Genomic DNA, 10,454 nt, shown 5'->3' with positions numbered 1-10,454 from the left:
GATTTGCTGGCTACTCAAAGGATTCTAAACAGCTTGATGCTGAGGTTCACCACAAGTATATCTATGGTGGCCAAGTATACGGCTCTGTTGTGTAAGCAGCACTTAACGGCTTGTATTGAAAAAATAAATGGACTAATCTGTGATTAGCTTGAAGAAAGAGATTAGCCCATTCCTGAACTTGTGTATTCAAGTATGCATTTTACGTTAATTTTTTTGGTCATGTATAAACTCTTGACAAGTCCTTAGTTAAAAGAGTCTGGATAACTAAGTTATTTTATTTTTATTGGTTGGGATGTTTATTTTAGACTTCGAATGTATGTCCGAATTGGTTGTTGAAATATTGTATGTTAAGAAATTTGGTATCAATGTAGCTTTATGTTTCTGTTGGATGTTTTTGGTTGGATGTTGCATTGTTTGGTACTTTTTGGTTGTGTAAATGTAATTGGTTCATGTGGCTGTAAAACAGGACTAGGATGGCATGTAATTTACACCACATTAACATGACAATGGTAAATATAAACCCGTGTAAAAATGTACAAAAGATATCATGTAAAATAATATTAAACGAAAAAGAACTAAAAACCCGATGTGAAATAGGTATTTGACATCAGTTTTGAAAAGAAACTCAGTGTATTTTAAGTCAAATAACATCGGTTAGAGAAGTTGGTTGATGTTAAACAAAAAGATTTAACATCAGTTTCTTGAAGAACACCCATGTCTTATCCATCATTTCACATCGAGGGGCTAATTTAACCGATGTCTGATCAAACATTTCACATCGGATAACTAATCTAACCGATGTCTGATCTAGCATTTCACATCGGTTTGTTCAAAGGAATTTTAATAAATGGCTTTTAGAGCTTGTAGGTTTCATGTTTTAATGGATAAATACCTCATAATATACTCATATTCACCTAAAATACTGTAATATAAGCTGAAATTTGTTGTAAAGACATCACATTTAATCTTAAAACCGATGTATAACACTGTCATAGACATCGGCTGTTAACCGATGTCAAAAGCTGATGACATTTAACATCACACGCGAAGACATCGGTTTAGATTTTTTTTAACATCAGTTCTGGACCGATGTCTGATCCCATATTTCTAGTAGTGATCCCAGCCAATTGTCCTATATGTGATTTAGAAGTGGAGCATCTGCTGCATGTGTTTTTTACTTGTCCATTTGCTATTAGCTGCTGACAACATGTAGGAGTTTCTTTTGACATGAGCGGAGTGGTGCATGCCCCAGATTGGTTGCTTCAAAAATTGAGCATGACGGATCATGTAGAGATAATGCTCATAGCCAGGATGCTATGGGGAATATGGTTCTTTTGTAACAAAAAGGTTTACGAAAACAAGACAGTAACTGGTTGATTGCTATGGATTGGAGTTTGAAGTATTTTGTTGATTGGCGACTGGAAAAGGATAACAAATCTGTGTTGACAACTACTCCCTCCATCCCTTTATACATTTCCTATTTTGACCTCTGACATAATTCATGGTAAGCGGTTGACTATTAATTTACATCTAATCTATAACATCAAATATAGTCATGAGTGATTTTATTGAATTCGTATTTATGAATACTTTAATACAAGGAAATTTTTATATTTAATACTAATACGAAATTAAAGATATTAACAATCAAAAGTGTTTATTGGCAAACGTGTGTTGTACAAATAGAAAACATTTTTCGGGACGGACGGAGTATCAATCTGCAAAGCTACCAGACTTTGTCTCATAAAAGAAAACCTCCACCAATGCACTACTAAAAATCTTTTAATAGGCATCGCACTTTAGACATCGGTCTGAAAAACCACTGATGTTAAAAGATATTTTTACATCGGTTAAAAAAACTTTAAATCAGTTTAAAAAAATGATGTCTTTTTATAATATGAATACATCATTCATTCGTCATCGCGATGTCTAAGTCGTTTTCTTAAAAATTAAATCCCGCTCTTCTCCCCTTCCTCGCGATTCTCAGCCAAAATTTTGAGTTGTAGTTCACCCTATAAACAAAATTCCCCCCTTAAAGTATCCCCGCGCTTCTAACACACCCCTCCCCCAGTTTCAAATTAATTAAAAGCAAAAAAACATAAAACATAAAACAAAAGCATAACCCGTAACCATTCTAGAAAACAAAATTTCTTCCCCGGCTGCTCAAACCAAACCCTAAAAATTGGTCTTGCTCAATTACACTTTCAATCTCCAAAAACACCTTCCAGTTTCTTCATTTTACGCTTTTTTTTTTTTGTATGTTTTAATTGTTCGATTGAGTCGTCATATTATTTTCTTCAACAGCTTAAACTTAAAGAGTGGAGTTTGTTCGAGCTTGGAGGTTAAAGATTTGAAGTTGGAGCGGAGTTTGAGCTTGATAAGGTATTGTGTTGTGGATCATAGTCTGATTTTAAGGTTCATGTTTGGCTTGATTTTAGGGTTCATTTTTGGGATTCCATTTTGGGGTTTGTTTGATTAGGCTTGATTTACATATTAATCTATGTTTCTTTGGTTTCATATAAATCAAATATATATGTAGAGTTATATGTCCTAGTTATTTGAGACATGTTTAAAATGTTTATGTGCAGTCCTCTTAAAAAATCTCTATATGTTTCCAATTTAAATTCCCCTGTAAACATAAATTTAGTTAATATAAATGTGAAATTAAAAGAAAAGAATGACATAGTCCAAGTATCAAGGTGCCTATGCAAGCTTTTCTTCATCCTGCATATGGTAGCTTACCTATGCAATGCATATATTGCTGATTTTTCGATTAGACGACCAAATTTACATAACCCTAGAAGACATCTCAATCCTGGATGTAATAATCAACAATCATATGGTTCCAATAAGATTATCCTTGGGCAACAAGGTGTTGAACCTAGGGCCTTTGGGATCTTTTAAAACACAGATGCAGCTTTTAAGGTGGGTGATGATACCTTCTCCATTGGCCTTGTCCATCGTGATCACCTGGGGGAGTTTATCATGGGGAAACTCAAACGAATGCAAATGGTGAATTCAGCTTTTGAGGCAGAAGTTGCAGCCATCAGGGAGGGTCTTCAGTGGTTGTTATCGTCACCATATCACAATATCCAGATTGAGTCTGATTCTCTCCTATTAGTTCAAGCTCTAAATCGACTACATGATAATGTGTTCGAAGTTGGCTTTGTCTTAGATGAATATCATGCTATAATTCAATCTAGACCAGGATTGTCGATTATTTTTGCCAAAAGGCAAGCAAACAAAACATCCCATTTGATGGCTACATTTCAATATTTGCTGGACTTCCAAAGCATTTTTACGTCTCCTCCTCCTAGTATGTTGTTGGAGACTTTACTATATGAAGCTTCGTTTTTAATGAAATTCCTTTTTATTTCAAAAACAAAAGATCTCAGCTCGTGTAACCTTTTGTAAATTAGAGGGTTGAGATCTAGTGTCACTTGTGATTCTAATTGCCCGTCTTATTTGAGTACTTGTTTACCGATTCAACCTCATCAATAATCTGTAGTAAAAAAACCTCATCAATAATCAGTTTGATAATTCGTGGACAATTAACTTGATGGAGTTTGTGACTCTGCAAAAAAGGAAAAAACTATTTTGCTATTCTCAACTGATCCTTCAAAGGATTTCTAGTTTTTTTGCACTGAGGCAGCCTGAACATGAGTCTGCACGGCTTCACCTAAAGTTGGTATGACCTCATTCCAGTTGTTAGGTAAGATCATCCATATGCAAGGAAACCAGCTATAATGGGAGTGGAGTGTTTAATCGAAAGAGAAGCTAGTATACAATGATGAGATGATAGCAGTATATTTAAAATATATAATAATTGCTCAAACAACATAATGCTTATATGATCATTGTAGTCCATATTGAAAGGTTACTTGCAGTCTCATCTCAGTATGAATGTGTTGAGCAATGACTAGGTTTTGGATGAAACTTATTAACTTGTACCCGTGAATGATGTTTATATATTTTGCATTTTTTTTGCCGAAAAGTTTAAATTTGACACACTTGCACCGATGTGTTTTGTTTCCAACCCAAACACATCATAAGCTCACTAACAAAATGACTTGCTATAAATGAACAAGGAGTCCCCCCTGTGACATAAAAGGTTTGTTGCTGCCAATTAAATCCAACTCAGAGTACTGCATCACAACAAAAAAGTATGTTGTGTTTATGGAAATATGTATGATTTAAATACTAGGAGATCCAAAATTTTGTCTAATGCATATCTGTTAAACATATTTTCGACAGAAAATTATATGAGAAACTGATTACATGTTTTTATTGTATAATATTAATGTAATATATTAATTATTTAGTACATATTTTCTCTTTTTACGCTTGATTTTGCGGTAATTTTTATTGTGCATGCTATTAAGAAGATTTTTCGGGATTTGCCGTCAAATAGAAATAATTGGAGTACAAGTCAGAATATTGTGATATGTCAACACGAGTCAGCAGAATCGTGGTGAATCGAGCGAATATCTTTTAAAGAGGGAAATCTGAGCAAGCATGTGATCACAAAAATTGTTGTAAATCAATTAGAAGATCTTTGTAATTAATGCTAATGTGTAGTGTTTTAGTATAAATAGACCCCCTAGCCTCATTGTAAAAACACATCTTTCATCTTACACATAACATCTCATCTCACACATCTCTTACTTCTCTCTTGTATCTCTTTCATTTTTCTCCCTTGTATTCAAGATTTTGTTATTAGTAAAAGCTTCAAGTTTGTCTCGATTCTAGGTATGAGTTTTTATTTTCTTATACCATGATGGTCTCGATGATGTTCAACTAAGCCCTCTCTAAGGGGCAGATGTAGTTGGCTAAAAATACCTGATATCATGGTATATGCGCTTTAGTTGCTACATATTTGTTTATTGATTATATCCAATATCATGTCTATGTGTATATTTTCATACGTTCCACACAAATAAAGTTGGGAGTTCGTATAGTTAGGATCCATAAAATTTTGAGAGTTGATTTAATTTGTAAAATGAATGTGAAATATTTTTATGGTTTTGAATGAATGAGAGTTTATTTTAAAAAAACATGTTTATGCTATGATATTCGTATTTAGCCGATGAAATTCAATTCTTAGACCTTTAAAAAGTGATATTTTAAGTGCTAGTATAATTATTTCATTAGTTTATTAAAATAGAAACTTGATTCGCGTTCTCTGTGGTTCAACCCGTACTTACGTACGGCCGTGCACTTGCGGTTTTGTTAGTTGCGGAATTTTCCCCAACAAGTTTTTGGCGCCTCTATTAGGGAACGCCGTTTTTTAGTTTTAATTGTTTAGCTAGGTGTTACTCCTGACTATTTGTTAAATTTATTAACCATTTTTTTAGTTTGCTTACATCTACTTTTTTTTGGATTTTTTTTATTTTTTATTCTTTTATGTGCAAATGTGGAAGAAGAGAAAATGAAATTAAAATATTTTTGTAATTCAACTGGATTTAATTAGAATTTTCAGGTACTTAATGACGGCGTAAGTTAATTTTTCGCGGAGTTAATTAGTTATTTAGGGTACAATTTTTTCATAGTTTTTTTTACATAAATAAAAAAATACAAAAAAAATAGTTTAAATTATTTGTCGATAAAAATTATGTGCCGCATCATACATTTATGTACACATAGAGCACATCTTATTTAGGACTTTTGTTTCCATTTTTTTATTTCATTTTCATATAAATTGTGGTGATTACTGGACGACCCAAAGGTACGTACCATATTAGTATAACCATTCACATTTGTATAATCAATTTTTGTGTTTAGTTATTAATTCTTGGGTGCTGTATTTCCATCTAATTAATTTTAAGGGCAAAACCACAATATCAAAATAAGGTGAGGGATTTCATTACCCTTTCATTGGCCCACAAACCATTAATTCTTCATCTTGCATTCCCTTCCACTCCCTTAAAATTTAATTAGACATTGGCCCCTATGAATTTCGAGCTCAATTAGGAAGGTACCTAAAAGAGAAAAAAAATTGGAATAATTCGAACTTTTGGTGACAAGGCAAGTGTATCACTTACCTGGCCAATTGGGATTGATGACTAGGCTAGCGGTTCTCTAATTCAACGTCTTATTTACAAGGAAGTGCCCCCACTTACCTGGCCAATCGGTTTGAATAAATCTAGATTTATGGATTTTTGGTGTTCCAAAAGTTATGAGCTGTCTATAAATTTTTAATCTAACCTAGTAACAGATTTTTTTTTCTATTTTCAAATTTTGTGTATATTTTTATGTGCTAATTGCTAGTTAATTTAGGAATCTTCCAAGTGTACACCTAGGAAAGGAAGTACTAGCGGTCATTTAACTTGTCCAACCATTAGACTTTAACATACACTTTCATACACCATCATGGGAGATGCTTCACCTTCTCATTCTACCATGCTCCACCAAATCTTATATCCTCAACAACCTCAAATTGATGTAGGAGCAAACATTGACTTTCTTCATGAAGATGAGTTAATTAATGAAGAATTTAGGGAGCTGTTTAGGGATATGTCATCAATAAAAATGCTTGAGGAACTAAACGCCATTATTGCAAAGTGGGAGACCTAATGTGAGGAGAGTTATCTCAAGCCTAGGATCATTGAAAAGCCTTCCATGATAAAGTCTCATGGAATTTCACTTTTTCCTCCCACTTATCAGTTTATTTTTCTAATGGTCAATGACACGGACTCACCCTTTATTGTTCAGGACCAAAAAACACACTGTAGTTATCAGTTTCAACAACATAAGGAAGCACCTAGTTGGTTTAGGATATCTAATAAGGGAGAATGTCTTTTTGAGGTTTACAACCTTGAATTAGACCATCAAGGTCAAGCTTTTGATGATTACTTACCTAATCTAAAATAATTTTTGGTTAGGTGTAAGCATAAATTTTGGGAGAGACTTCATGGCCTAGTTAGACAAGGTGTAGGATAGTGGTCAAAACTTGATATGGGGGACACATGTATATTTTGTATAATTTGTTTTGTCTAGTTTTTTCCTTTATTTTTAAATAGGATTATTAGTGACCTTCAAGTTTTCTCCTCCTTCACCATGGTGAAAGAATGGTACACCTCTCTCTTTTGTGTATCCTTTTCTTTACATTGAGGTCAATGTAGATTTTTGATATGGGGGGAGTTAGTTGTGATTAATATTGATCCTGTTATTTTGATCATTTAAAAAAACACACAAAAAAATGAAAATGAAAAAAAATGATGAAAAGTAAAAATACAAAAAAATTAGAAAGATAGCTAGGTTGTCTTCTCTTGGTCTTAGTTACTAGTTGGTGTTGACTGTTTTTCAAAAATCTTATATCTATAGTGCCTATAGACGAGTTGAATTTTATTACGCATAGTGATCTTCACAAACTTGCATCACACTTAGATTTTTCCTTGAATTCTGAGACGCCACACACTATTCACAAGGTCTTTGTTGGGAAGATCGGTGAGACAGTTTTCGATACTTGAGAGAGAACTCACATGTTAGAATAATGTCGAATCATGCCTTTACGAAAAAGAAAAAAAATGGTTGCGAGTAGTAAATTGACTAGTCTTGTTTTGTGGCTTTTGTTACTCGAGTAATTAAGTCCTTAGGGTTGTCTCAACACCTAATGCCCTATTCTGGTTTAGGAGTCATTGACCCAAAACTCGTTACATGGGTAACATAGAAAGCGTAAGAAAACGGACATTGTACGGTCAACAAAAAAAGAAAAAAAAAGGAAAAATAGCAAAAGGCGAATTTGGCTAGACACTTGTTTTGATAGAGATTGAGTCAGTTCAATATTGATTGAATAAAAGAGAAAATGATTTGTCTGCTTCTAAACAGCATTGACCGATTTCAAACACACCTTGAAAGTCTTGGCAACTTTTTAGTGGGGAAAGTGGGCTTGTATTATGATAATAGTCTTTGGCACATATTTTTTTTAAAAACTTGAGTTAACACCAGTAAATGCTAAGAGATGGAGTTACAATCCAGTTAATGTAGTAAAGATTTTATGGGTATATCTTCTGTAAACCCTTAGGAGACAACACTCCTCTTGTGGAGATCGTCTACGAGTTTAACGGGTTGGTACACCTAAAAGTACCCATGATTCCTACGACAGTGAGTTAGGTTTTTCTTTAATCTCGAGGACGAACTTGATTTTGATATGGGGGAATTTGATTACATGTTTTTATTGTATAATATTAATGTAATATATTAATTAGTTAGTACATTATTTTCTCTTTTTACGCTTGATTTTGCGGTATTTCTGATTGTGCAAGCTATCAAGAAGATTTTTCGGGATTTGCTGTTGAATGGAAATAATTGGAGTACAAGTCATAATATTGTGATATGTCATCACGAGTCAGCAGAATCGTGGTGAATCGAGCGAATATCTTTTAAAGAGAGAAATATGAGCAAGCACGTGATCACGAAAATCGTTGTAAATCAGTTAGAAGATCTTTGTAATTAATGCTAATGTGTAGGGTTTTAGTATAAATAGACCCCCTAGCCTCATTGTAAAAACACATCTTTCATCTTACACATAACATCTCATCTCACACATCTCTTACTTCTCTCTTGTATCTCTTTCATTTTTCTCCCTTGTATCCAAGATTTTATTATTAATAAAAGCTTCAAGTTTGTCTCGATTCTAGGTATGAGTTCTTTATTTTCTTATACCATGATGGTCTCGATGATGTTCAACTAAGCCCTCTCTAAGGGGCAGATGTAGTTGGCTAAAGAGACCCGATATCATGGTATATACGCTTTAATTGCTACATATTTATTTATTAATTATCTCCAATATCATGTCTATGTGAGTATTTTCATACGTTCCACACAAGTAAAGTTGGGAGTTCGTATAGGTAGAATCCATATGATTTTGAGAGTTGATTTAATTGGTAAAATGAATGTGAAATATTTTTATGGTTTTGAACGAAACTTGATTTTGAGTCATTGGATGTCTTTACTCTAATAACTCGTGAGTTTATTTGCTATTAAAATACATGTTTATGCCATGATATTCGTAGTTAGCCGATGAAATCCGTTCTTTAGACCTTTAAAAAGTGATATTTTTAGGGCTAGTATAATTATTTTGTTAGTTTATTAAATTAAAAGCTTGATTCATGTTCTCTGTGGTTCGACCCGTACTTGCTCCGTACTCACGTACGGCCGTGCACTTGTGGTTTTTTTAGTTTCGGAATTTTCTCCAACAGAAATCAAAGTGTGCCCTTAGGAATTAGTCTTATTATATTCTAAATTTTCTATCTTTGTGCTTCACTCTAGATACCAATGAAGAGTAGCTTAAGCATTAAGGTGAAATCTGTTGGGCTTAATTTTAAACATGTTTTATTTAACTGCTTTGTTTTATATCTGATTGAATAAATCAATGATTACGTTGAAGTTGTAATAGGCAGTTAGAATATCTGTTAGTCGCTAAACACGCGCTAATAATAAACGCCAATATACGAGTTCGTAAATAGTATAAGATATAAATCAGATTCGTTCCCACAGAGACTGTATTGGTTAACTAAGTAATTCTCGCACCTAAGCAACAATGTATGGTTATTATCCAATGCTAAGACGATAACAAAGTGAGATTGTTTATAACTAAGAATTACGCTAACAATTATAACTACGAGAATAAGATTGAGTGAATTAATATGTATGATAAACATGGGATTCTAACTTTATTAAATACTTAATTCAATAGTCTTATTGTTATTAACCTTAGCATGCAATGGTGATGATACTAATCAGACAACACGGAACTGATAAACGCCAACTTTCGTTGCACGAGTACCATTCTACCAGACATCCACAAAAGAGATAGAAGCTGAATAGGCACCAGTTATATTGAGACCCTATATGTCTATAGAATTTGACAACATAATGGTTTAAGCACAAGTTATCTATCTTGATTACATAGGGCAAGTAAGATGGTTAAAATTACCTACGAATCATGCATAACAAATACATGAACCTATGCTAGCATGGCAAGTTCTAAATCCTTAAATTCACTTTCACTTCATTAAGAATTAACACACTATCTTATAAGTTTGTGACGCTCATAAGACGAATACGCACAACCAATACTAGGATATCATAAAATCACCACATACTAAGGCATCAAACAATTAAACTAAAGAAATCCATAAATAAATCCACTAGAACCCCATGATAACGATTAGCCCATAATCGGACTCATCATCAACGTGGATTCCGATAAAAACATGATATAGCAAACGTAGTCTTTATACAAATAAATAAAACCATGTACAAACAAGAGTATAGGTTCAACAAAACAAGAAACAAGCATCCAAGATTATAACTCAAAACAAAGATTCACAAGAATAAACTAGTTCGTCTTCGCCTTTGTTGAATTGTGTTATAGGTCTCTTGCCATCTTCTCCTTGTGCTCTGGTAGGTCTCTTTATTGAAAAACGACTTTAAGTTATCAATATATATCA

The sequence above is a fragment of the Apium graveolens genome, chromosome 3 (assembly GCF_009905375.1).
Source record: "Apium graveolens cultivar Ventura chromosome 3, ASM990537v1, whole genome shotgun sequence".
Classification (NCBI taxonomy): Eukaryota; Viridiplantae; Streptophyta; class Magnoliopsida; order Apiales; family Apiaceae; genus Apium; species Apium graveolens.
The sequence above is the reverse complement of the archived record's forward strand: the minus strand, read 5'-3'. Positions refer to the sequence as shown.